Genomic DNA, 27,885 nt, shown 5'->3' with positions numbered 1-27,885 from the left:
TCTTCCTCCTTCTCCCATTTCCCTGGAAACACTTCTGTGTGTTCACATTACCGCTGAATCTTGGAAGAAGCTCGTCCTGCTCTCCTGCTGGCATGTTTGCTGGCCTTGCATCCCAGCTGAGGCGGTCCAAGTCACGGAGGGGGTCTGCAACAGCTCCCAGGACCCCCATCTGCAAATGCTAAGCCAGCGCTGAATCTCAGCTTCTTCCCACAGTGGTTCCCAAATGCCCAGTTGGCACAGAATCTCGGCAGCCAGTGCACCGGACCCTCCTCAGCAGGTTCGTGGCTGTGGGTTTGTGTTGCCATCTGCACGTGGCTTTGGAGTGTGACAGGAGCCCGCACTCAGAGATGGTCAGGCTCCCTGCTGTCGCCTTATGATAGCCATGGCAGTCAGGAAATGAAACCCCCTCTTTGTCTTGCTTACAGGCAATTACTTTTCCCTTAATTCTTTGTGATTTACTTTAATTGTATCCTTAACTTCTTCCTTAGTTCCCTAGTTTGAGGGATGTTGGCTTTCGGACAAAAGTGACATTGACAACGTGAAGTTACCTGTGGAGGCCAGGATCCCTGAAGGTCGCCTCCCACTGTGGGACGATTCGGTTCTGCATGTGGCCCTTGCTTGTGTTGGCGCAGCATGAGGTGACCGTGACTGAAAGAATGCCCCGGTAAGTGGCTTTGACCAGTGATGCTGTTCTGTGTGCTCTTTAGCTTCAGTGATACAATTAGGTGCTCCTTTGTTTGGTTTTTGAAGAGCCTATTCAAGAATATTCTTGAAATGTGTAAGTGGAGTCATTGAAATACGCTTATTTTTTAGCCTTTAATTCTTGGAGGCAGGCAGAGTGAGGAGACTACCAATGACTTAGTGGCTCAATAAATGTCAATGAGTGTCATGCATTATGTCAGGGCCTATTGACAGGATGGATGGATACTCCTATGGTCACCCTTGTCTGGGTAGAGGACAGCTGGTATTAAAAATGCTATCACAACCATGACAATGACCAGCCATGTCCATGGTCTCCACCAGGAAGCTTGGCTCACGTGGAGAAGAAGAAGGTGAATGCAGTTGGCCATAAGGAGAATGGCGGAAACTCTATCCTTGTAGGATATGTCTGGGCTCATGAAAAGAAAAACCATGTCTCCTACTTGTGTGATGTCTCTCAGGGCATTCTTTTATTTCTTCTTCTTTACCCAATAAGCATTTCCCAAGAGCTTACCACTTGTTGAGTCCTGGAGACACGAAGAGGAAAGACAGCAAACTTCAAGTCTAGTATAAAGACAAGAACATAGATGACATAATCTTGTAAGTACCTAATGAGCATGGAGGACACCAAGGGAGCGTAAAAGGGGGGGGCGGTCAATGAGGTTTGAATGACTAACATAAACTAGGAAGAATGTGTGTGTGTGGAAGGGAGACACAGCCCAGGAAGGACTGGTGTCAACATTTTTGGATCTTAGAATTTCTTTCTTTAAAACCTCATTTTGATGTCTTGTTATTCTAAGAATTGCTTGAAGTTAATGGATTCCTAGATTTGGAAAGAACATCAAGCATATCTAGTACCATGCTTAGGAACTAAAGCTAAAAGTACATACCACTCTGTCTCTGGACATTTTCTAAGAGAAAACACTATGATGTCCCTGTGTGACAATCCACTGACTTCTCCCCTGCAGCACAGGGAAGGTTGAGGGTAGGGCTACTTCAACAGAGATTGCCTGACCAAACTTGTCCAGTTTTGACTTTCACATCTGTTCTCTGAGAGGAAATGGGAACTGAATGATCCTCAGAGCTTCGGGATCAGCTGTACCGACTAATGAAGCTACAATAAGGAGCCTTCTCTCCTTCCCTCATGCCCTGATCCCACCTTCCACAATAAAGATGCTTTCCATAGGTTCCAGTCTGAAGTGTGTTCCAGTCATTGGCCTCCACATGTGTATTCTCGGTTTGCTTTTCTTCATCTTTTTATGTCATTTGTGGAATCTTGTTATCCGTGCATCACCTTCGTGCTCTGACACAGATCTAATGACCTCCTGAAGCCATAGTTCTCCCTGCAAGTCTCTCAGGTGATGGCTACTTCCCACGTGGTGCATACCTCAGGGCCTGGAGATGAAGGTCTTTGTACTTTCTCCTTCCAGACCACTGTTTGTCTCTCTTCCATAAAACAAACAAGAAGAACCAAGCAGAGGAGCCCACCAGGATGTTTGCAGCACACATCATTAGATTATCCCAAGTGCTACCTGTCCTTGTTGACATCATCCACCATTCTCCTGAGCCGAGTTCAGAGCCCACATCTCCCTCACACCCTTCGTCCCCACCCTCTTCCCCCACACCACCAAAGCACTGTTCATCATCCCTGGTGATTTTCACATCCAGGTAAAAGACCATCAAACACACTGCCCCTCAATTCCCTCACCTCCAATATAATTTTTCCTCCTCCCACTTCTGTCATCCATTTCTGGGACCATTTCTTGTACTTATTATTACCAGTAGCCACACTCTACAAAATCTTTAATTAAAGCATTTCTGACCCAAGTTTCTATCTTTCCGGCTCACTTACTCTGGTACTTCCACACCAATATGACTTCATCTAAACCGAGCCCTCTCATTCATGCATGCCACCCTTCCCAGCATTCATCCCACTTCCTCTCCTTCACCCTACCCACGCAGCTTAGGTGGCACGGTCCATCACTGTGGTGACTCCCCTGATACACTCTCAGTGCTCTTGCCGCTCCATCCCTAGTCAAAGCACCATTTTGGTTAAATCCAACTCTTAACTCTGTGCCCAGATGAGTTGAATGTGGCCTGGGAAAAATATCTAAAATTCTGCTGGTGCTGGGAAGATTGTGTCAGTACATGTCCCAGCTCGATTTACTCCTCTCCCCTCTTCTCCCCTCCTCTCCCCTCCCAGATGGCCACGCCACACCTGCCCTCTCTCCACTAGGGTCCGAGGCCCCCAACACCACACTCTCAGCTGAGGACCTTGTTTTCACTGAAAAAATGGAAGTGATGTATAGGGAAGTTGCTCATACTTTCATCACAAAGCTGTCCCCTTGTAATTATATGCTCAGAACTGGTTTTGTAATCCATACTTCCAATCCGACCAGTAATTCAGGCCAAAATTCCAGGAGCTATCATGCTTCTCCTCTTCTCCTCATGCTTCTCTTCTTCCTCTTACAGTCCACATTCATTCCAGAGATTCAGATCAGTAGTCAGATATGATTCTACCTTCAAATATACATTGACATCCATCCATCCCCACCATCTGCACTGTGCCCAATCCAAGCACTCTCCTGTCTCATGGAGCCATTGTCACTTACTGGACTGATCAGAATTTGATCTGCCCACTATAAACCCAGTGGAAATGGAAGCTCACGCTTTCACATGGAATTCCAGAGACAAGAATCCTTCTGCCCTCCTGCTCTACCATCCTAGAGGTGCCCCATGGTCCAAGCTGCCGGCGTCATTCCTGCCTGCCGTCAAGGTCACATCACTGACCGCACCCAGCGGAACCAGGAAGGGCAAGCAGGATGCATGCCACATGCTCATTTCCCTGTCTAGCAAATCCACGACACCTTCTGTTTACACGCCATTAGCAGCTCCCACCTGAACGAGGGCGGGTGAACATAGTTGTCTAGGTGGTCACATTGCTGCCCAGAAGCAATACTGAGTTCTTTTACTGAGTAAGTCAAGGAGAAGAGGTGTGAGTAGGTATTAGCAGTGCTTGACATGGCTTTGTATTTTCTTGCGGCTTCTCTTCATGCACTTACCAATTCGTGCTCCATACAGCAGCCAGTGTGATATCTTTTTTTTTTAAGATTTTATTTATTTATTTAATTGACAGAGAGAGAGAGAGAGAGACCGCAAGAGCAGGAACACGAGCAGGGGGAGCGGGAGAGGGAGAAGCAGGCTTCCCGCGGAGCAGGGACCCTGATGCGGGGCTCGATCCCAGGACCCTGGGATCATGACCTGAGCCGAAGGCAGTCGCTTAACCAACTGAGCCACCCAGGCGCCCCAAGCCAGTGTGATATCTTAAATCACAAATGAGAACATGTTAGTCCCCTACTTACATACTACTAAGTTGCTTTCCAACAGTCCTCAACAAAAGGTCCCATGTCCTTTGTGGTTCTTTATGCTCTGGACCCTCTTCACTCCCTCTTTCCTAACCATAATGTTTCTAACACCTAGCAAACCCATGTGCACATTTGGTCTCTACCCTTGCTGATTTTTCTCCCACACATTTTCACATTTTCCTCTCGTTCTCTTCAGCCATGTTACTGCTAATTTCTTACTTCCTCCTAGGAGAGGATGACCCCACTCCTACCAGCCAGTAATCCCCACCCTCGCCTCCATTTTTTCATGACCCCACTGGGCAAAGGTGTCCTCATTTTATCTGAAGTTGTATGTTTCTCTTTGTTTACTCATTGTTGTTTGTCATCTGCACTAGCTCATTGGATCCATAAAGGCAGGGATCCCATCTGTCTCATTCACCATGATGGCCCCAGTTCCTACAACCGTGCCAGAGTACTGTAGGATCTAGAAAAAAAAAATGTTGAATGAAAGAATTAATTAATTCTAATATGAGGTGTTGGTTTTATTTATAAAATCTAAAAACTATGTTAAAAGAATATGTCTGTAATATGCCCTTGTTAATGTCCTCATTTTATATATTATATTATAACATTATAGAATGTTATAACATTCTACAATGTTATACACATAGCAATCGAAAATGTGCTAAACTTCAGCTCAGTTAATGTCTTTCCTTACAGAAGTGAGGTTTACAGCACTAACAGGTGGGAGGCTAACCATGAGTTTACTTGTACATATTGATTTTCTAGAAGGCATCAGAAACAATACAACTAGTAATCTGAAGTCTACTCTTGCTGAATGCATATCAGTTGAACACATTATGCATTTTAATTTTGAATTATGCATGCCATTTTATGTAGATGTCTAGCTAACTTTTGTATGTGATTTTTAACGATGCATTTTATATTTGTACAAAAGACTTCTTCAACTTTAAAAACAATTGAAATAAATCATATTATTTAATGCAAGTTATTTTTTAAAAAATAATTCAGTGGAGTAGGTAATCAGGAAGATCAAGCAAAATATAACACAAGCCAAAAAAAAAAAATTCTTCAACAAGAGGCATGCTCCTAAATTCCTTAGATTACTGAAATCTAAGAAATTGGATAGCCTGCAAGAATCTGAAAACGAATCCCCAGTCTGAGTCCCTAGTAAATTTATGTAAAATCATTGACCCTGATCCAAGTATAGACCTCTTTAACACAATCAATACAGGTGCAATCAGATAAGAACATTCTACTGTTTTATTAAAGTGCATCTAATTCAAAACTCAATAACCCTCACACATCCTTAATCAGGGAAGACATCCTGGGAGGTATTTACATGAGTGATCTTAAAGCGTTGGCTTCTGGCTTGTTAGCAAGACTTTCTACAAATAGATCTTTCAGGATCCTGTCTATTCTCTCCTTAGAAATTTTTTTCACCCGCTTTCCTATTTGTGACTGTTGTAAATATGTGGAAGTTGTCCTCCTGTCTCCCCCGAAAACGGAAAAGAATTCTCTGGGGTGGACACTGAAAAGCTGATCTCTATTCCCGGGGAGCTGGAGAGGCCCAGGGGAGGGTGTGCGGGCGCGTGTCTGGAGCTGCTAATAACTTCCTCTCCCCGCTCCTGTTCTTCCAACAGCGGCGCCTTGGGAGAATTCGGGGAATTATGCAGCCGGGAGACAATTATCTTGTTTCCAGAAATAATTTGAATCGAAACAATACGTTCGGAACAAGGCAGAATGACCCCTAAGCGCAGGCTGGGGTGTCACTATTCATTTTGTGGGGGCGCGATCTTTGGGGTGATACACAGCACGCCCCGCTGCAATGTGTAAGGAATTGTAATTTGGGACAGTTACACGGAGTCTAGCTTATCTTTATTACATTAACTCGAAGTCTATTGAAAATGGAGGTCTAATCTTTCAGGGTAATATTTTTTAGTAAAGACTTCTCTCTGCTTGATCAGTCATTCACTAATTCCTCACGGAGGCCACCTGCGCTGGAGAGGGCCGGTGAGAGGTTCAAATCCAGCAAGGTCGGGAGCCGCTCATCCCCAAGCCTGGAGCCCACACCCTGTCTGGGTGGGTACTGCCCTCAGCAGCAGCTTTCCCTTTACAAATAAAGGGCTGCACATTCTGGTTGGAATGCCTCCACGGAGAGATTCCTTTGACCTTTTCCAGGGTAAAGACAAGTAATGTCAACATTTCCTCCCAAAGCACAGAGAACTCCTTTTTGGCAGTTTGTTTACCTGCCTGCTTCACTTTGAACACTCGTGCCCTGTATGCGCGCAGATGGGGAAGCCCATGGGAACCCAGCATTCGATCAGAATCATGCAGGGTGCTTGAGACCTTTTTTTCAGTGTCCACACAGTTTTATTCCACACATTCTCTTTCTGGGTTTTTATTTGAGCACCCCACCTCCCCAAGATGCTTACAGTATGCATAAGGATAGATCCCAAATCTTCATTAAGTTAGCAGTGTGGTTGAGGAGCAAGTGGAGAATTGATGATTAGATTAGAATTAACCAATCAATTGGCTCATATATTTATACATTTAGAGAGAGCCACCTATGACTGGAAGGTGCTAGAGGTTGCCCTAGAGGCAAAGAAAAACCTACTCCTCAGATACAGAGTTCAGTAGCAGGTAAGAAGAAATTATACAAAAACAAGATTTTACTTTGCGGCGGAAGAACAAAAGAAAGAGTATTATGTCATATAGGTACCTTGCACAACCCCAGGAGGGCACTATTCATATGTATTCCAATGTAACTGGCTTTGAAAATAGCACCCACTGGAGTTGCACAGTGAACAACCTGGGCAACTGTACGTGGTGGTCCAGAGAGGAGGAAAGATTCCTCTAGAGGAACACTGGAGAGGACCTCACATTGAAGGGAGGGAAGATGGTAGAACGAATAGGAATTGACCAGATGATAAAGAGGGAGGGAGGGATTCCTGACAGAGCCAGCATCATTATATGAGGGAAAGTTTAGAGCCTGGGATGATATCAGTATCAGTAGAGAGGCACTGTGGGGTTTGGGCCACTGTAGAAGAAGTTGCTTCCCCCAGTCCTGTTAAGACATACCCCACAATATTGCGGCATTACACTGATATCCCAGGAGGGGAAAGTTGCAACCATCCCAAAAGTGTTAGGGGGAGATAAAGTATTGCAACAAGATGAAGACACCGTAAGCACCAGTAAAGGGGTCATGCCTTCAGGAGGACCCGTTGTGATAAGCCGTTTGGGGCAGAGCAGGGGACTTCCAGGGTATACTGAAGTAGACCACAACACACACACACAGGCATGCATATGCACCCACGCACACACGCACCCACGCATGCGAACATGCATGCAAGCACCCACGCACAAGCACACACACGAGCACAGGGAGGGGAGGAGACATAGGCCTGGGGGCTGCCCCCAAAGAGGTGCAGCTGAGGGGCGGCAGAGGCCCATTAAAGCTGCCTTCTGCCTCTGCTGTGTCAGCTCTCTGTGAAGTCGCGTTGCTCACTCTTGGGGTGGGAGTGAGTGGCTCATCTCCATGGCAGGTAAGAAGATTTCCACAGCACATGGGGCATGGGAAGAACGAGGGACCAGTGGCATCCTTCTCTGGTCACGGCTGGGAGTGTCTGCTTCTCACATGGCTCTCCTCCGAACCCCCACCGTCTCCTTATTACGTAAATGCATAAAAATCTCTGCGTGTGGTACTATGTGGAGAAAGCAAGAAGGTGGGGGCGTACATCGCACATCACATGTGCTTTTGGAAGTAGTGAAGGTCTGGATGAAGTCAAGACCTGTAAAAGCGAGGGGCCCTGGGGCAAGGGGTCTGGGAAGAAGGGAAAAGCTCAAGGAAAGTTAGTCCTTATCCTTGATCGGGGATGGAGGAGAAGGACAGTGGAGAGGACAGCATCCTCTTCGGGCTTCTGGACAAGTAAATGGGGGAATGAGGATGTCAGAATGGAGTCAAGAATATTTACAGAAGAACAGGCTTGGGATATGCGATACAATGAGTGCAGATTTGGACATTTGGATTCTGAGATGAATGTGGGATTTGTTAGTGTCAATAAGATGGGAGAGGCATCTGCATTTAGAAATAGCAATAGTGATACTTTAAAAATGGCTGATATTTATACAAGTGTATTTGTTAACACCGTGGGTATGAATCAACTCATTTAATCCTCACAATAACCCCATATAGTGAAGTATTATTATCACTCCTATTTTACAGAAGAGGAAACTAAGGCAGAGATTTTAAATAACGTGTTTACAGTTCCACAGCTGAAAAGTGGTAGAGCATCTGGCACCAGAACTCCTGCTATTAATCATGACATTATAATGGAGGTTGAGCATGTGGGAGCAAAAGGGATTTCTGAGAGAAAGGAAGAGGAAAAGAAGCAGGAGGGAAAGGATGGGATTTTGCAGAATGCCCGTATTCCTGGTTCCTTGTGAAGCTTTGAAGGAAACGGATTCGCATCCAGGGGACTGGGAAGAAAGGGAGGGGCCTGGAGAAAATGGGAAAGGGGATTGGTGTGAATAAAAGGGGGAGGGCCTTGGGGGGAAGGCGGAGCCTAGTGGGAAAGAGGCGGGGCTTGGGGGAAAGGGAAGCGTGTGCGGAAGAAGGAAGTTGTGACAGAAGGAAGAGTATAGGTGTGTCTTTATCGGCCTGAGGTCCAGCCTTCCTCCTGTTCTGTTCCCCATGCCTCCTGCAAGTAAGGATTAGAAATGAGGTGACACTTGGTGCTGCATCTTACTGTCCCACCGGCTCCCGCAATCCCCACTCAGAGCGGCTGCCTGCCCCTGTTCAGGGTGTGCTAGGGAGTCAGCTTAGGTTCCGCTCGGCCCCGGAGAGCGGTGAGAACCAAGTGCAAGACAGCCAAGTTTCTCCCAGCCTGAACATGACTTTGCTGTGCTTTTTCCATTCATTATTGTACATTCACAGGCGACGTGCATGTTTCCATGGGGCGGAAAGTTGAAAAGACTTGATTCATTCTCAGGGCATTTGGAATCAAGTTTGAGAGTTTGGAATATTTGACTCCTAATGAACCATAGAAATATCGTTGAAGTATTCCTCCACACTGCTAATCATTAGGCTGAGGTGGACAAAACTATTACATGTTAAGATGTTTAAATTGTCTTTGTAAATTAAGATAAACACACCCAGAATTCACAGGAAGAGATACAGCACATTAAATGCCCAGAAATGCCAAGGACATAATAATTTTAGATTAAAGAACCTAGTGTCCAGCTCGGGTGCGGTTGGAATGTCCTCTGTAGGAGCCAGCGGGCCCCAGCTTCCCCTACACCGATCCGCCAAAGAATTTGTATTGGGTAAAACTTTGATACCAGGCCGTCTCTGATTATTCATCGGAGCCTTTTTAAAAATTGCAATTGATTTCTTAGAACTAGTAAAATAGGTTTATGACGATTGTGGCAAAAGTGATTTAATAACTTGTCTAATGAGCAAGTTTCCCTTCTCTGCAGGGAATGATTCCAGATTTTCTTTAGTCTTGCAGACATGGGTGAGCCTGGGTGGGGACCAAAAGTTGTTTGAAGAGCATATTGTCAGGGGGCTGACAGGGTTTACCTAGGGAAATGAGAAAGCGCAGGTGCACAGATTTAGCTCTGTCCTGGGGGGGAATGAAAATCTCTTTGTCATCAGTGCTGTAGCATCGAAGAAGGAAGGCATGTGTGTTTGCTATGAGCAGCGGCAGCGGGCTGAATTCTGGCAGTTTGTCATCCCAGGACTGGGTCTAAAAAAAAAAAAAAAATCAAATCCTCAGCTGAAGAAAACTAGACAAAATAATAGTAGCTAACATTTTTAGTAATCTCTACACCCAACGTGGGGCTCAAACTCACAACCCTGAGATCAAGAGTCACATGCTCTTCTGACTGAGCCCGCGGGGCGCGTCTGCAGTAGCTAATGATTCCCTTTCTCCTACACCAACCCTTTGAAGATTCTATAATTATCCATGAGCTAACTAAGTATCAGAAGGTAAAACAACGTCTCCCTGGTTCTCAAGACTGTAGTAGAATTATTTCAACACCTGTTCTGGCTTCTTGGGTGTGTGCTGTGCTGCTCTGCCCACCACCGCCCTGTCAGGCTGCAGGCGCTGTGAGCCTCACATAATCTCCCTGTTTACCAGACAGAACCCGACTGTCAACTCCACGGGTCACACCCTGTGTTGATTGGCCCCCTCTGATTCCAGCTTCCAGCTAAGAGCCTGTCCCATAATCAATAATCAATATTGGTTAAAGGAATGAATGAATCACTCAGTGTATGAATAATGAGTCAGTGAAAGAAGTGAGCCTTACTAAATCTTCTACTGGGTCAGCCTGGCAGAAAAACACGCTGGCGGAAGTGTGCGGGGTTTTGGGAAGTAGACATTTTGGAGAAGGACCTCTATTTACGAAAGATCCTGCACTTTAGCAAAGTATGCGGTTGCCTGTGTAGCCAACGAAGCAAGTACCTGTGAAGTAGTTGCTTCATGATGAGAAACCTTTCTTCTCCAGGGTCACCTTCATTGTGGGGAAACACTAAATTCCTAGCAACATTTCAATTGCGAGTGGGAAAGAAGGACAAATTAAGCAGAGTTCAGTAGTGCAGAAGCTTCATTACAAGGCAAGAAGAAGGATTAGGTCAGGGACTATTTAGTAATAAACAAATTGAATAGAAAAAGGTCACATGCTGGATGCTCAATAATGTTTTGTTTAAAAAATGTTTGTTGAGGGCGCCTGGGTGGCTCAGTTGTTAAGCGTCTGCCTTCGGCTCAGGTCATGATCTCAGGGTCCTGGGATCAAGCCCCACATCGGGCTTCCTGCTCAGCAGGAAGCCTGCTTCTCCCTCTCCCACTCCCCCTGCTTGTGTTCCCTCTCTCGCTGTCTCTCTCTCTGTCAAATAAATAAATAAAATCTTTAAAAAAAATAAAAATAAAAAAATAAAAAATAAAAAATGTTTGTTGAATTGTATTGGACATGCCTTATTGAAATAGCCTTGTATTTTACTTTAAGCTCTACGTTTTGGGGTGTTCTTATTGCCTATTTTTGAGTGCTGGTAAAACCAAAGCAGGTCTGAATTATTTCATTATCTTGTAGTTCCTGCCCATAAATTATCCTCTCCTACTTTGAAGTCCCTGAATGTGAAATTCCAGTTTCTAACTCATTATGATGGTGGTGATGTGCTGTTTACTGAGGCGAGCGGCTGTCTTTCCTCATGGCAGGACACCCCCATTTTTGGAGAGGTCAAACACCTGTGCTTAAGAGCATACATTTTGACAGTAAGCATCTCACTAAAATCCTGCACATCTGCAAAAGACTCACCGTGCTGCTTTCTGGGGAGGAGGTGAGGACAGAAGCTCATCACACGGTTTTCACCTCTGTGTGTGATGGAGCCCAGCCTACTCCTGGGAATGGCCTTGACTTAGACACTTCACGGCTCCACCTCCCTTGCCTCCAGGCCAGAGTAGAGAGGCAAGGTGTGGAGCCATCCAGAACGGGGCTGCTGACTGCTGCAGAAAGGAGGGGTTCCTGGCTCCAGGGAGGGAGTAAGAAGTCCATATCCATCTCACTTGGACATTGGAGTGGCCAGCGCATGTCAGGAGATGGTAGCAGGGTGCACAGAGAGCTCCTTCCCCTTTCTTGCAATTGAGGAAATACTCATTATAACTCTTTATCAAGTGGCTGTTAAACACAACGCACCAGGCAGGACCATATGGGGCAACAGGAGGGAAAAATGGGCACAGTACCCAAAAGAAGTAGAACTTTTTTTAAAAAGTGTATGAGGACCTTAGTTTGTACCTGACGGCTGACTATAGAAATACTTGCTATACCAGCAGGGTGCAGGGTGTGTTTAAATGATGTGCAATCACTAAACGTGTGCTCGTGGTCCAAGAGGAGCATGCATTTGATCCTGATGAAACCATGTAAGATTTGCTTTATTTAATTTCTATGAGGACTATTGCAAAGCAGATTTATAAAGTCATAACTTAGAGAATTTTCTTTTATTAGAGTAGTGTGAATCAAACATAAAGTCATGTCTTCAGATATCATTATGTTCTAGTGCTTTGTGATGTGTTAGTAAAATCAGACTGTAAGAATTTCCTGTACCAAAGTGCTCAGGGTAATACTATTTAGGGAAGTAAATGAACTAACATTTGTTCAGTGCATTGTTGGTACCAACATTATCCTTCAGTCTTTACGTATTTTACCCCACTTCATTCTCAAAGCTGTATCGTAAGTTAGAATTGTTTGTCTATTTTTCAGATCAGGGAGGAGGAGGTAGAATTACTTCTACAAGGTCATATTTATCAAGTTAACTTTAAAACTTATGTTTTATATTATGTTTATAACTTATGTTCTTCCTCTATAACTTTAAAACTTATGTACTTCTGTCAAGTACATCAATCATTATTGAGGAAATAAGAACAGAGATTTGGGATTCATTAAGCAAGAGTCCTCTTATGAGCTGAGTTTTTATTCCTTTTACCATTTTCTCTTAAACCTTTTCTTATATATTCAACTCAATAAATAATTTTTAAGTATCTACCTTTTGCACACAACTTAAATTTTCTTGCTTCCCTAATATTTCAAGTTACAGATGCTTCCTGATCTGCCCACCCCAAATTTGAGCACCAAAACTTGTCCCTTTGCTTCTTCAAAATTGGATTTAAAATTCACCACCTTTATGAAGCTTTCCCTGATTAATTCTAATGTTGGATTTACATATATAATATATAATAAATATCTGATACAGAATAGTTAGAATTGTTGGCTACAGTTTACATGGAGGTTATTTTTGTGTTGTGTTTAGTAGTTTAATTTATTTATGTGTCCGCTAGATCATGAGGAGGAATATTCATGTTCACTTCTGTATCCTTAATGCCCAGCTGAGGGCCTGCTAAGTGGCTGACTCACTCAGCGCATGTCTATTTAAATGCCATGAGTCAGTATGGACATCAGGTTGGGTTATGTCATCATCTTTGTAAATTCTGGTAGCATCTTCTGCATGGCGTTCAAATGTCTTTTTCTCCTATTATATTCTTTTCTACCTTTTTTGTTTTACTAATTTTGAGATTAATTACCTCACCTCAAAAATAGCTCTTTGTCAAATATTTACTGTCTGCAGCACGGGGCTTCACACATGACTATTGCAGGGCTAGAGAAGACAGTGGTTAGTGGGCTTTGGCTCGTTCTTGAAAGGAAACATGAATCAACAGGAATACTTGTTAGAGGTAGGCATGTTTTCCAAAATAATCTAGTGTTGAACCAGAAGGAAAAATGTCTTCCTACATTTCAATGTTAGATGACTCTGTGTGGTGTGCATCTCTGTGTGTGCACGCGTTTGTGCACATGTGTGTTTCTGAGCACACGTGTGTATATGTGTGAGCATGTGTGTGTGTGTGTGTGTTTGTGTGTGTGTAACCTGTGTGGGACTCCTTCTGATGTCTCCTGAAGTCTCCACATCTAGATTAAATTCTGCCTCTGTTTTTCTTTCAATATCTTAATTACTCACGGGATGAAGCAAAATGGCAAATTATTTTAACAGCCTCACAGACATTACTGTTTAGTGTAGTGAATGAATGAATGAATGAATGAATGAATCAATGAAAATATATGCTTATATTTTGAAATGTATGAGAATGTATGGGAATAAATGCTTATTTGGCACCAAAGTAAAAGCATTGCAAATCTTTCCCTTGTTTCACATGCATAATTACTGGTTTCTTTTAATAAACTAGTGATCATATCATATTCTACAGCCAAATAGGGACTTCTAAAAGATTTTCACACTCATTGGTTATTAAAGTTTCCAAAGATCTAAATACTCGTAACATCCTGAGCCTGTGATTTTCAACAACAAGGCTTTAAATTCTTCTGACATTTAACGGAGTTTTCTGTGGTGTTAGAACAGTGTTCTACACAAAATGCATTATAGAACGTTTGATTTTTCTGTGGGGAAAAAAAAAAAGGTAGCAATAATGAACTCTTAAGAAAGAAAGCCCAGTTCAATTGGATTTTAAATATGCATGTTAAAAATAGATTGTTTATACATGTGACGTTGGATGGTACTTAATCAACAGTAATTGTATTTCAAGCAAAGCATGCCCTTTCCGTATTGGGCTTGGCACTCCCTACACCAGCAAGGATGTGTCCTGCTCAGGGATTGTAGCAGCTTCTGAATTGCTGTACTCAAACCTCTTTTACACTGTTTGGAGTGAAAGGTCATGCCACGTGTCATTGGAAAGATAATGTCCTACAGGTTGTCAATAAAATCTGTGATATGATTTATTACTTGGAGTCAAGTGTTAATTGGATGGCAGCTGCCTTTGAATGGATAATCTTACTCTTTTCTTAATGCTGACAGATAAAAATGGAGAGATTGGTTGAAATAAAGGAAGCCCCTTAGGCCTAAATGGAAATCTGAGGTTCACTAATTGTTTCACATTTATCTATCCATCCATCTATTCATCCATCCATCCATCCATCCACCCGTCCACCCGTCCATCCGTCCATCCATCCATCCATCCATCTATCATCTATCTATCATCTATCTATCTATCTATCTATCTATCTATCTATCTATCTATCTATCATCTATCTATCATCTATCTATCATCTATCTATCTATCTATCATCTATCTATCTATCTATCTATCTATCTATCTATCTATCTATCATCTATCTGTTATTTTACTTACTTGCTTACATACTTAGAATTTTGTTGTCTCACTGTCAAAAATGGAAAGAATAAAAAAGATTTCATCCAGAAAGGGGACCAGTCTGCTTTTCTATCATCCAGGCTCATTTCAAACTCATTTATGGGAGTTTGATCCAGGCTCTCCTATTTGTGAACTGACCCGAGAAGAAGGAGCCTTAGCTTATTCATCTATACTTTGGGATAAAAAATATATTCTCACTGGGGTGTTTGAGGAGATTAAGTGAGGTTATATCTAATTGGAAAGTCTGTAAGTCACCAAATGCTAATTAAAATTATCCCTATAATGATTCCAAATGTCAGACGACCCAACTGTACACATTCAGAAGGGTGGGCGCAGCACGCCACCAAGCAGTGAGAAAGTCTTAGCGACTCCCAAACAGCACCTCCTAGAAGTTCACCCCTTCAATTGTTGCTTTGTGTGAAGAAATATTAGATGGTCTTTACTACAGGTTTTTAAATACTTAATTTTAGAGAAGACACACCTGACTTCGGTGTTGATGGGTACATTCAGCTTCATCTAATATTCAAACTAAACAATTCCTGGAGTCTCTCTCACTACTGTGGGTTGACATTCTTCCCTTTGCTGTTCTCCTCCCCTCCCCCCCTTCTCTCTTCCTCTCTCCAGGTACTCCATGTCAGAACCGAGTGGATAATGCCCAGAGCAGAGAAAACCAGAAGGCTTGCTCAGTTTTCTTCACTTGAAATTTCTGCCACCATTGAGATAAATGACCGGGCCATTCTGGTGGCCACACTGTCACTGTGGGGAGACAGAGCATGCTGTCATCTAGGTTAGGCAGTCGCTTCTCCATGTGTAGGTTTGACAAGGAGGAAGTGGAGTGGACAAGGGTTATGCGACCCATTCTGTATCTCTGTTGGCCTGAGCATCCAATACTGAAGACCTTTATTATAATGATCTCCCCAAGGCATGCCCAGATATCAGGGTGTCCACATCTGGAGGGGTCTTGGTCTCAGCCACATGGCCAGCAATTAGCTACAGCCCACATGCAGGATGAGCCTTTCTCTTGGACCCAGATCTTCTCAAGAGTCCACAGTTCCCCAATATACGTCCATGGCCACTTTTTCCTTGGGAATGTCTGTTATTACATCAGCAGAGATATTTTAACAAGGTTCAGCTTCAAAAGATGAGTCAGGGTTTCCCAGTAAGTTCATTGTTCCTTTAAGTACATAGACCTACATCTTTCCAGCAAACCTGAAAATTATGGGTACATTAGTCAGGATTCTCAAGAGGAGCAGAACTCATAGGATATCTCGGAGTGCCTGGGTGACTCAGTTGTTTAAGCATCAGACTCTTGACCTCAGTTCAGGTCTTGATCTCAGGGTTGTGAGTTCCGGCCCTGTGTTGGGCTCCATGCTGGGCATGGAGCCTACTTAAATAATAATAATAATAATAATAATAATAATAATAATAATAATAAACTAATAGGATATCTTTATCTATCTATCTATCTATCTATCTATCTATCTATCTATCTATGATCTATTTATTTACCTATCTAAAACAAGATTTATAAGGAAGTATTAGCTCATATCATTATGGAGACCAAGAAGTCCCATGACGAGCCATCTGCAAGCAAGAACCCAAAAAGACCAAAGCTGTGGTTTGAAGACCCGAAAGCCAAGAATTGATGACCCAGATTCCAGGCTGAGTCTGAAGGTCTGAGAACCAGGAACACTGAGGGCAGGTGACCCACATACCAGCTTAGTAGTCAGGCAGAGAGCTAATTCAGGCTTCCTTTGTCTTTCTGTCCTCTTCAGGCTCTTCAAGTGACAGGAAGATGCACATCCATATTGGGGGAGCTGTCTATTGAATTCGAGCCACCAATTCAAATGTTAATTTCTTCTAGAAACATTATCACAAATATGTCTAGAAATGATGTTTCTGGGCATCCCTTAGCTTAGTCAAGCTGACCCACAAAATTAACTCTCATAATGTTGTGGGGAGATCTTTTTCTTAGTCTCTGAATGCCTTCTTATACTCTCTTCCCAGAAAAAACAGTTTCCTGACAAAAACGGCTTAATTGTGTGTGTGTGGGTGTGTGTTTTAAGGAATAAAGAATGTATAATTGACTCTTGGAAAACATGGGCTTGAAGTGCACGGATCCATTTAGATGTAGATTTTTTACAGGGCTGTAAATGTATTTTCTCTTCCCTATGGCTTTCTGGATAACATTTTCCTTTCTTTACCTTAGTTTATTATAAGAATGCAATATATAATACATATAGCATACAAAATATGTATTAATCAACTGTTTATGTAATTGATATGCTTCTGGTCAACACTAGGCTATTAGTAGTTGAGTTTTTAGGGAGTTAAAAGTTATGTGCAGATTTTTAACTGCTCAGGAGTTTGCATCCCTAACCAATATGTTGTTCAAGGGTCAAACATATTTCTATTTACTTGCCAGCAGAAATAGAAGAGACTAGCAGATTTTCTTGCTAAATAATTTTAAATTCTACTTTTCTGAGTACTTGGATGTATAAGTTTCTACTAAAAATAAGTATTTTTTTCACAATGTTTTCTAAGTATAAACATTTTATATCAAGCCTTTGGCCAACGTGTGAGAATCTGAATGAGTATGCCATATTTGGTTTTTAGCAGTTGTAAACAGCAAAATCTTAAAAATTAAATGAAATTTTAGAAATCTAAGATCCAAGAAAGTAAAGTCTTAAATAGAATACAATTAGCATAGTGTTAAGTAAAATACCATGAAAAATGAGGAAGTTATATGTTTAAATGTGAGTTTGTCAACATATTTTTCATTTGTACTAATAATAGTTTTCATTGAGAATGATTGGCTTTAGATGCTAGTCAAGAATCGGCTATTATTGAGGATGGACAATTACTATGGAGTTGCAGAGAAAATCTTCACCATGACCTATTTGCTCAAGCTTATCATCGTTACTGTTATTTGGGAAGAACAACAGGATGCCTGGTGCAGTATAATGAGCAATTTTAAGGATACATCTTCACTTGTTAAGATGATGGGGAATATTCTAGGCAATATAAAATGCACAAAGAGAGTAGATTTAAATTTCCTTTAGTGCTTCTGTCGATGAAATGGTGAATAAAGTTGAGAAATGTTTATATTTTATATTTAATTTTTATATTTTATAGTTATATTTTATCTTTATCTAATGTTTATATTTTATATTTATGTTAATGTAAACATGACTTTGTATTACTTATGTGAAATCAGAATATACTTAGATTATTTGCTATTAAATCCAGATGAATTCTCATATATTTTAAAAAATGTATTATATACTCATAATGTGCTTCCTAGTACTGGGTGCTAAAGACGATTGTGACGCACTCTCTGCCATCCGGGAACTTACAGTCTAAAAGGAGGGGGACATGAGGCATGTGCAAATCAGTGTAACACAAAGACACTGGAGCTGGGCAGAAGGGAAGGTCAATACCGACTGGAGAAGAGGCGGGACAGGAGGTGGCCGGGAGGACTTGACGTTTGATCTGGGCTTGGAAGGGGGGCTAGAATGACACCAGGCAGAAATGGTGGAGGGCAGCATTGGACCAGAGGACCGTCAGAACTAAGCCTGCAGGTGTGGAGGTCATGCGGAGAAGGGGATATGGAAGCAGGGTGGGAAATCCTAGTGTAGAGATGTCAGGATGGTCCCCGACTATTACACAAGGAAGGCCGGGCTCTACATTGATGCCCCTGCAGAACTCTCAAGGATTTTTACAGTGAAATGGTATGAACCAAACTCAAAAATGTGTTTGGATTATGTAAAAGGAAGAGGAGAAGGGGAGGGAGATAGTTTAGAAGGGTATGACGGTACTTTAGCTCAGGAGTCCGCAAACTTTTTTGTTGCCAGGGGTCAGCTAGTGAACATCTTAGGCTTCCTAGGTCTATGGCTCCGCCTCAGTTATTCAACCCAGAGGCTGCAGCGCAGAAGTGAACACAGATAATATGGCACCAGTGAGTGTGGCTGGTCCAATAAAATTTCATTTGTAAAAATGAGATTTGGCCCATGGACTATGGTTTGCTAATTTCTGTTCTAGTGTATTATGACCTGGCACAAATTTGAATCTCACAATTTGAATCTCCCTGACCTTCGGTTAGGGAGGCAGCATTGTATGTTAGAAAAAAAAAAAATTGGGTTTGGGATCACACATGTCATGGATTTTAATTCTAGCTTTTATTCTAGTTATCACCACACAAGAAAATAAATATGATAATGTATGTCAGACAGAACGCAACTCGCTTAGCAGGCTTTCAGATAGCATGAGGTTCTTTCCCTTTATTCAGTGCCATGAGGTTTACTTCTTTAAAAAAGCAACAGCAACAAGGCAAATCAGTATTTACTTCATTTTTGGGAATATATAATAAGTCCTTGTTTACAGAATCAACTTTCTGCATTCACAATCACATCCAAGTACCTTTGCATTCATGTTAGTTCACAGATTTTATTTCTTTTGTGGTCCATTTGAGACATTTAATCCATCAGGATGGTTTGTTCATTGTCTTCATAATACTATTGCTGCTGATAAAAACAATCACAGTGATAACAGTAGTAGTTGCTGTGTATTATCTTTACCAAGCATTGTGTTAATTCAGCATAATCTTACTAACTACTCACAACTACTGACAAGATGAGCGTTACTGTTTTCATTTAAGAGATGAGGAAGATGAGGATAAGGGGGCTCCTTTCCAAAGTAAGGCCCCTAGGAACCTATAGAACTTCTCTTCAAACTATGTTTTGCTTATCTGTGGTTCTTTAATTGTTCTCTCTTTGAATTCGTATCTCCTCGGAACCCATCAAAACATGCTCAACCTCTGCCAAAATCTGTTCCTTTTTATGAAACCTTTCTAGAGTTCTCCAGCTCCCTTTGATTGGTCCCTTCTCCAACATCTTGGATCATTTAGAATTATTGTTGTATAAGTCTCTGTGTCTTGCACAAAAGGAGAATTTTGGCTTCCTCAAGGTATATGACCAACTTGCTCCTTCTTTTGTGTATACCTACTTTTTGATGGACCTATAGGTCTTTGCTCATTAGGCAAATACCTACTGAGCATTTGCTAGGTACCACATGGGGTTTCTAAAATGCTATGAACAAAAGGGACCAGGAGAGAAGAGCAGTTTCAGATGAGAATGAAAATAGATTTCTTGGCCCCCTGAAGGGGTCTAAATTCAAGCTAGGAAAGGGTACACCCAATCTTCCAGGGGAGGTAGGGAAAGAGATCCTGGTCTGGGACAAATAAGTCATTTCCTTCAGAGATCCGCTCTGACGGCACCAAGGAACCAACAAGAATTGTCCTCAAAGGCCGGACTTTCCAAACTTCATGAACGTCTAGTCTTTGCAACTGTAGATGCTTGCTTCTCACTGCCTACACTGAAAGAGGGGCAAAAATAAGAAAGAATACTCACTGGTGTGAAACTGTGCTGTGGCCACTTCCTATGAGTCACGAAAATTGTCCGAAGGGATTAAGTACAAGGTGAGGAAAGCAGAGCTGGCTGCTTCCCACAGTGGCCCGAGGGAAGGAATCTTCAGTCCCCGCCTGCTTGTGATGAACACTTTGTAATTATCCAGACCGTTTTGGGGTAACACACAAGAGGCAAGTTCTTTTCACATGATCAAAGGTGCCACTTTAGAGGTTTCCAGGTGTCCACAAATAGAGGACGCATTTGGAGCAATCTTTCTGCATAATGTAATCAGGGAGATGGAGGAGTGCCTCGCACCATTAGACAACATTCAAGGGTGGCTAAAGACAGTCAAGCTGTTTTACTGTATGTAACTGTTCAGATGTGGGAAAGCCTTGGGAAGCCGTGGATGGATTTAATGAGTCACAGATTTTATTACCTGTCCAACAGGTTTTTTTAAATAGCTCTTGCTTTTCCTTTCATGTCAAATGCAAAATGAAATAAGTGGTTTTGAAAATTGTTACTTGAAGAGACAAAGGGAAGAGTCATGATGTCAGCCTTTAAATTGGTCCAAAGAGATGCTGAAGGCAAACATAGCCCCTTCTGGAAGAGGCAGGTGAGTGATGAGATGAGATTTTAGGATGAATCCTGACACTCTGCGTAGAATTCAGATTACAGGGAAAGCCCTAGGTGGGCCACGAAGTAACTGCCATTTGTTATCAGGCACTGAGCTCTGGACTTTAACACTGCGGGTCTTTTAATGGGTTCCCAGGAGGACATCTTCTTGGTTGACCAAAAGCTAGAGGTAGCATGAATTCTCTGGAGGCCTTATTTAATCTCCTTGTGTGATGCAGAGAAATCCATAGGCATCATCAGGGAAACTAAGATATTCACAAGTTTCTATCAGACAGCTGGATTTCAGAGGAAACTAATTGGCATTTCTGAATAATGTTGGGGAGGAGAACAATCACTAGGAATGTGGTGAATTTGTCAAAGACTCCCAAAATATCAAGGCTTGAGGAAAGCTGAGATTTCATTTTTGGTATTGATTAAAAACTCTACCCAAGGCTTTATGAAAAGAACAGGAAGTTCTGGGGGAGAAGTTCCAGTTCCCATCCAGAAGTGTTTTAGAGTCCATTATTAACATGAACGTGATGATGATAATGATAATCACAGTAGCTAGCAAATTTGTGTATATTCTTGTTTTCCTCAAAATTGGATATTGAAACCATAAGACAGGAAGCTAAATTCCTCTCTGGTAGGAATATATCAAAGAGATATGTCAAATAGAATCAATGCAAATTATATTTAATTATAATTATAAGAAAAAGGAAGGGAAATGCACATTCTCTAAGCACTTACTGTGTGCTAAGCCCTGGACAGAGGCTTTGCCTATGTGACTGTTTATGATCTATTTATTGATTTTAATAAAGGCATTGTTAGAGAGCCAGTTCTTAGTTACAATGGACTTTCAAATTGAAATGTGCTTTTTACCCGTGTGGCTATGAGAGAGGGAGCTGAATCCAATACATTGTTCTTCTGAAAAGTAGGTCAAACTTGATTGTGGGTCCTCATGTGTCTGGCAGGAGACTGCACGGCCTTCTGGTCTACCTCCCTTGAGGCCCCTTTAGCAGGACAGGACACAGGCTTTGCAGACACACAATTTTCAGGAAGAAAACTACTGGTGTTATGGTTCAGAAATGATCACACCCTGAAAATGAATTGCCTTTTGATGAGTGTTGGTAGCTTTTGCTCACAAAGAAAAGCCAAGGGTTTTTCTTAAACCATGAACAGATAGAACTATTTTTCAGAAATCCACTTTTGGCAAATTATCTCTTTGATCAGCAAGTGATCTTGACATCTTTCATATCAATTTTATACAGTCTCTTTGTACCGATAAAGCTGTTTGAGGAATTTGAGATGAAAATCAGGTGAAATCCCAAGCTGAATTTAGTAATGACAATCCAAAGACTCTACAATCCCTAGATAACAAGGAAATAATAGGAAAACGGAGGGTATAAAGGACTCCAAGGGGTTTATCTCTTGTGTCCTGGAAAAGACTCTGATCCTTTTAAAGATGTGGGAGTCAGATCTCCCGGCAGGACTCAGAGGATGGCGTGGGAGCTGAGCGTGAGCCCCTCAGAGGTGAGGGGATCAGTCTCCCTCCTCATTTCAACACACAGCCAGGCTTACTTCACTTTGCAGAGAAAAACCTGTTTTTTAAGTGAAACAAATTAGCCTTTTTTCCTCCCAATAGTACCCACTCCTGAGCTAGGGTCACATGGAGTGGCTCTGGGTGGAGCCAAAAGGGTAAGAGAGGTTCCCACCTCCTTGCTGCTGCCATGTGCCCAGGCTGACTTCAGTGCTGTTGTCAGCTCTGCTGCCCTTGGGGGCCCTGGTGAGGTGAGGGAGGTTCTATCAGGGGGCTGCCGGTCTGAGACAGGTGGAGGGAATGGACCCAGGTCTGAGGCAAGCCCTCCCTACTTCACATTGAGGAAAATGTGGAGAAAACACTGGAAGGGTGGGCTAGAGGGGTATGCTGGTGCCCAGGTGTGGGCAGAGATCCCCAGAGCAGTGAGAGAGTCTACACAAACACTGTCCAGGCTGGGCTTTTCCCCCAGAATGGATGGTTGAGAGTCTAGGGTGTGGTTCTGGTAGCCCTTGTAACTGGTACATTTTCTAGATTATTAGAACAGGTCCTTCTTTGAGCTATTGATGTCCTATATAGGAACGATCTCATAGAAAATGCTTTTTACCATTTAATGTAAAGTTTACTCCTCATTTGAGTATAGCATTTGGTTGGGACCCTATTGTCTATCACTGTTCTCTGAGTGCTGGCCTGCCAGATGTCAAGATGGTGTCCTCTCACTCTGCCTGGCCCCATGACTGCAAGATGTTACTTGTATTCGAGTATTTCATGGGTCAGCTGGTAAACACCAGGCCCGGGGATGGTTAGAGTGGGAAACACAATGCAGCTAATGCTCTTTTATTTTACTAGGGCGGAGCAAACCCACTCATCAAGGTGGAGCTATCCCAGTAGGGATGGTCTTCCCTCCTCTTACTTCTTGGGAAAGAGCTGAGTCCACTTGCTTCATGCCAAGCATGGAATTGGAGCTAGAGATTGGCAATGGGCATGGAATGGCATAGAGCCCAGAGCAGGAAGGTGAGTCATGGCTCATTTCCAGCTATTGACTGGAGGTCACCCTCGGAACCACATGACCAGATCCAACTTATTAACTTCTATTTGGCTGAATGTAGTCACAGATGCCTTTACTGGCTGCTCAGCCCACCTATGAGATGTCAGGGAAGGTGGGGTTCCTCCAAGAGTGTCCCAGAAAGCACACACTTAAGGCTCATTGTGGGCACTTGTAAAGCTGCAGAGCCCTGGTCCCATCCCCGAGTCACTGAATCAGAATTTCTGGAGTTGGGGCTCTTGGAATCTTTCAAGAAGAACCAACAATGACTGATTTTGGAATTCCTTAGAGAGCTGGTTCCTTACAAGTCTTGCTTTACCAGAGAGTGAGAGCAGAAGCTAGTTTCATTTCCAGAGACACTTTGTCTGCCCTTATGCACCCACATGTCTGGTCAGATGCAAACTTCCCCTTCATCCTGTCTCATTGGCCCATTTTGCACCTTTGGTTACCTTCATGTCAGTCCCACCTCTTGGCACCTGGGCCTTATTTCCTGCATCTCTGTTGATGTGGGTCCAGTTCTAGATGGACCGATCACCCAGAATCTCAATGTTAACAGCTTTTTAACTAAGAAGACCACCTGCTGCCAGGGACCTCTGTTTTTCTTTGCCTGTGAATAAGTTGGGTGGGAATAGCTACTCAAAGCAAGACTGAGTTCCCTACTTCCCTTTAGAGAAATGGTTCTCAAACTTGATTGTGCATTTGAAGCATCTTGGGAGCTTTTAAATATACTCAGAATTGGAATACTGCCTTTATGGAGCTTATATTCTAGTTGGGGAGACAGAGAGTAAATTATCAAAAACAATTTAATATAATCTCAGGCAGTGGTATGTGGTAGGAAACAATGAAAAGACAGTCTGGGAGATACAGAGCTAGTGGGAGGTGCTCGGAAAATGCCTCTTTGAGGAAGTGCTGTTGAGCAGAGCCCCAAACCAACTGGAGGTACACGTCATACAAGTATGTGAGGGAGAAGCCTTCCAAGGAGGGAACAGTGAGTACACATGTCCTGGAAAGGAAGGCACCTGGCATGTTCCACACAAATGGAACTCCATGGAACAGAAGAAAGGAGTAGGAAATTATGTCAAAGTGGGTGCAGGGGGCCGATGCATGGCGGGGGGGGTCTTGTAGGTCATGGGAAGGACTTGGATTTGGTTGTTCTGATGGTGGTAGAAAGCCACCGGAAGATTTACAGCATGAAAGAAATATAATTCAATTGATTTTAAAGAGTATCTCTGCCCACCATGTGAGGAAAAGTCTATATGAAGCAGGAGTAAAAGTGACCCACTGGGAGGCTGTGTCACATGACTGTGGGCAAACTGAGTAAACTTGGTGCTGAAAAGTATACGTTAGGGCCAACAGTGGCTTGAATTGCACAATGTAAAATTCTGGAACGAGCAAAGAAATTTCTTCTAGAACTAAATTCCTGCTTCGATGATACTCTGCATGTTGTGTTTCCTCCGAGTGGAATTACAGAACATAGAGACTGAGTGTGGTGAGAATCTGAGGAGGCAGCAGCAGATTGGCAATGGGGATGCACCTCTTTTGAGGCGTCAGAGAGAGTTATCTTTGTGTCCTGTCAAGAGGGAGACACCCAAGTAATCTGGGACAAAATGGCGGACAAAAATAGTCAGCATCCCTGTTGAGTTATATAGTTAAAAGCACTGACATGGTTTCTGTAAAAGTTGATTGCAATCTTGGGTGATTTATTTAACCTCACTGCACTTCAGTTTTTTTTATCCACAAATTAGGAATACTAATAGTTAGAAACTGAATGGGTGATCAAGAAGGTTCAATAAGATATGTACTTCAAATGCTCAGACTAGAGCCTACCACCTAATAGTGTTCAATAAATGACAGTGCTGTGGTTGGGTAAAAGACAAACAACGGAGAAAATTGGGATTGTTTTCTCCTGACTTCAAGTAAGAAGGAGTTTTAATAGGGAGAAATTCATCAAGGTAAATAATCTGACATCTACAGTAGTAGTTATACAAGGATTATCTCATCCTGTTATGAAAAGAAATTCAAAACCTTAAAAATGGGCCTCTTTTTTATTCATAGCTTATATGTTATTCAAAAGAAGATTGCGATAATGCAGTCCCTATTGCCTGTGGCCCACAGTGGGGATTAGAGACGAGGTCTCTATGTAGGTGTCTGAACATTGGGAACTCCTTTGCCACCATATCTTCATTCTCATTTTTGTTCTATTCCGCCCCTCTGATTTAATTTCCAGATTGATATTTCTCAAAGTGTGTTCCATGGACCACCTCCATTGAAATAGTCTTCCGGGGTTTTTAAAAGATGCACACTGACTTCAGAAGTGAGAATAGAAAATGTGAATGATCAAAAAACTCCCCAAGTGATTCTAAAGTTTGAGAAACGCCGGAAGTTTCACCAGACATTGTTTCCTTCGAGTATTTTATGTGTTTCTCAAGTCATCTTGCATTCTTGTGTCAGATATTTCACTTTCTTTCTATAGAAATAGAAAGTTTCACTTACTTTAGAAAGTTACTATAGAAAGTGGCATATGGGATGCAAAGCCCTGAAGGACTTGGAACCCGTATTCCCACCCCTGCTTGTTAATTAACCCCCTTACATGATATAAATATAAACAGCTTCTGTCTATAATAATCTATTATTATCATTCCCCATATGAAGACTAGTTGCCCCTGCTAATCAGGCTATATCATTATATAACATGCTTATTAGTACCCAGAGAGTGCAGGTGCAGCGATATAAGGGCACATGGGCATTTCAAATTCTGACTCTTCTGTTTACTCTGTGATTTGAAGCAAATTATACAATTTCTCCTTGCCTCAATTTGCTCATCTTACTGTGGAGCTAAAAACACTCATTTGATGATAGTATAAAATTAAATTATATAACAGTAAATATCACATTTCTTTCTTTCCTGCTAAAAGCCTGAAACCAGCTCTACTGAAGAATTCCTTTTACTTCATCACAAATATGTGTCCTGGCAAGGCTGAGATCGGGAGACAGAAGTTGCCTAGGGGCCACGTTATTGGACCTTGTTTCTAAAAACGCTTTCAGACATAAACTCACAAAGCACAAGAACTCAGATAATGGACTTTTTGTGCTAAAAGATGGCTTTCAGATTTAAAGTCACAGGGAATGGATTCTCTTTTTAATACCCAGAATATGGTAGATGTTAAGTAATAAACTCTAAAACAACCGTATTTAATGACAAAAGAATAGGAAATCTGGAAGTTGCTTTGAATATGGCGGAGTGAGAAGACTCTACAGCAGATCTGGTGAGAATGTATGTCTGCTAAACTCGTGATGTGATGGCTTTATCTGATAACTGCTGTACTTTAAATCTCCGAAACGAGTTTGTAGGGCAAAATCTCTCCATAGACTTTTGCAAAAGGTTTTATTTCTTTAAGAGCAAAAAGAAATAAAGAAAAGGTAGGCCGAAAGGAAAAAAAAAGAGCAAAAATCTAGATGAAGAATGAAGTTAACCTGCTGTAGGAAAAGAAATTAGGTCCAGGGTTGTTTTTTTTTTTAATTATTTTATTTTATTTTATTTTATTTTATTTTAGTCGTCTTCTTATTTTTTTTAAGCAGCAAATATTTCCCTGTGATGACTTCGGCAGAAGTGGAGGATCTGAACTCTACCTCCTAATACGATGACAATGGAGAATGACAGCCTTTGACCAGTGAACGTGAGTGGGTGTTGGAAGCAGCTGACCATTGATCACGTGGGAACATCGTCCCAACAACCAGCACTTGTGAGACTGCATCCTCACTGAAAACTCAGGAGGAAGGCGCAGCCCGTCCTGAGCTGCCTGGGCGGGTGGGCGTCCCAGGCGGCCTGAGGAGAGCCACAGCCCCTCGCTGCCTGGGCATGAGAGCCCAAGAGAGATGCTGACTGTGTGTGTTTCTGGGTTTTCCAAATGAAATTAGTTCTTCGCCCTGTCAATAATCATTTTTTCATAGTCCCTGGGGAAGCCGACAGAGTTTAGCATTTTTAGATCCTCTATCAGATTAACACTTTTCTTTCTGTCCCAAGCACAGAACAGTTAAGATGAAGACAAAAGGCTCCACACCTGGGAAAATTCTTGTGGATTCAACAAGGCACCTTGACTAATTTTCTTTTTCCCATGGGAATCTGAGGCATTCTTTCAGGACACAAAATTTTTAAAAAGATTTCTTCCCCGGGATCTTTCTATCCATTATACATAGTGACTCTCCTCACCTGATCCAGTGCATGCTTTTTGTGAAGTGATTGTTGGGGATGTTTGAAGATGGATAATCTCCGAAGAAAGGTTCCTGGTCTTAAGAAATGAGGAACTTAGGAAAGAAGTCCATTACTTAAAAGACAGTTTTTTAAGCTCAGTTTCTGAAGAGAGATACTAAAAGCACTGACATTCCTTTCTAATAAACCTGGTAAAACATTCATAATGAGCTTATTATTTATTTATTTATTTATTTATTTATTTATTTATGGAGACAAATTTTAGACAGAAGAGTTCCACTGGTATTAAGAAATTCTAAAAAG

At 42.2% G+C, this 27,885-nt stretch overlaps 1 long non-coding RNA gene across 5 annotated transcripts; it reads left to right on the top strand.

Moving 5' to 3' along the window:
* LOC118541049 (uncharacterized) lies at positions 1 to 27,787 on the top strand. 5 transcript variants are annotated; one of them, XR_004919931.2, is made up of 5 exons: positions 1 to 277; positions 489 to 664; positions 1,196 to 1,299; positions 23,177 to 23,341; positions 26,949 to 27,787. It is a non-coding gene; the product is annotated as an uncharacterized LOC118541049 (long non-coding RNA). The 5 variants fall into 5 exon arrangements; XR_004919930.2 differs by having other exon boundaries at positions 2 to 277; positions 26,952 to 27,787; XR_004919932.2 differs by lacking the exon at positions 1,196 to 1,299 and having other exon boundaries at positions 4 to 277; positions 26,952 to 27,787.
* Positions 27,788 to 27,885: the final 98 nt, after the last annotated feature.

The sequence above is a fragment of the Halichoerus grypus genome, chromosome 9 (genome assembly GCF_964656455.1).
Source record: "Halichoerus grypus chromosome 9, mHalGry1.hap1.1, whole genome shotgun sequence".
Classification (NCBI taxonomy): Eukaryota; Metazoa; Chordata; class Mammalia; order Carnivora; family Phocidae; genus Halichoerus; species Halichoerus grypus.
The sequence above is the reverse complement of the archived record's forward strand: the minus strand, read 5'-3'. Positions and strand labels throughout refer to the sequence as shown.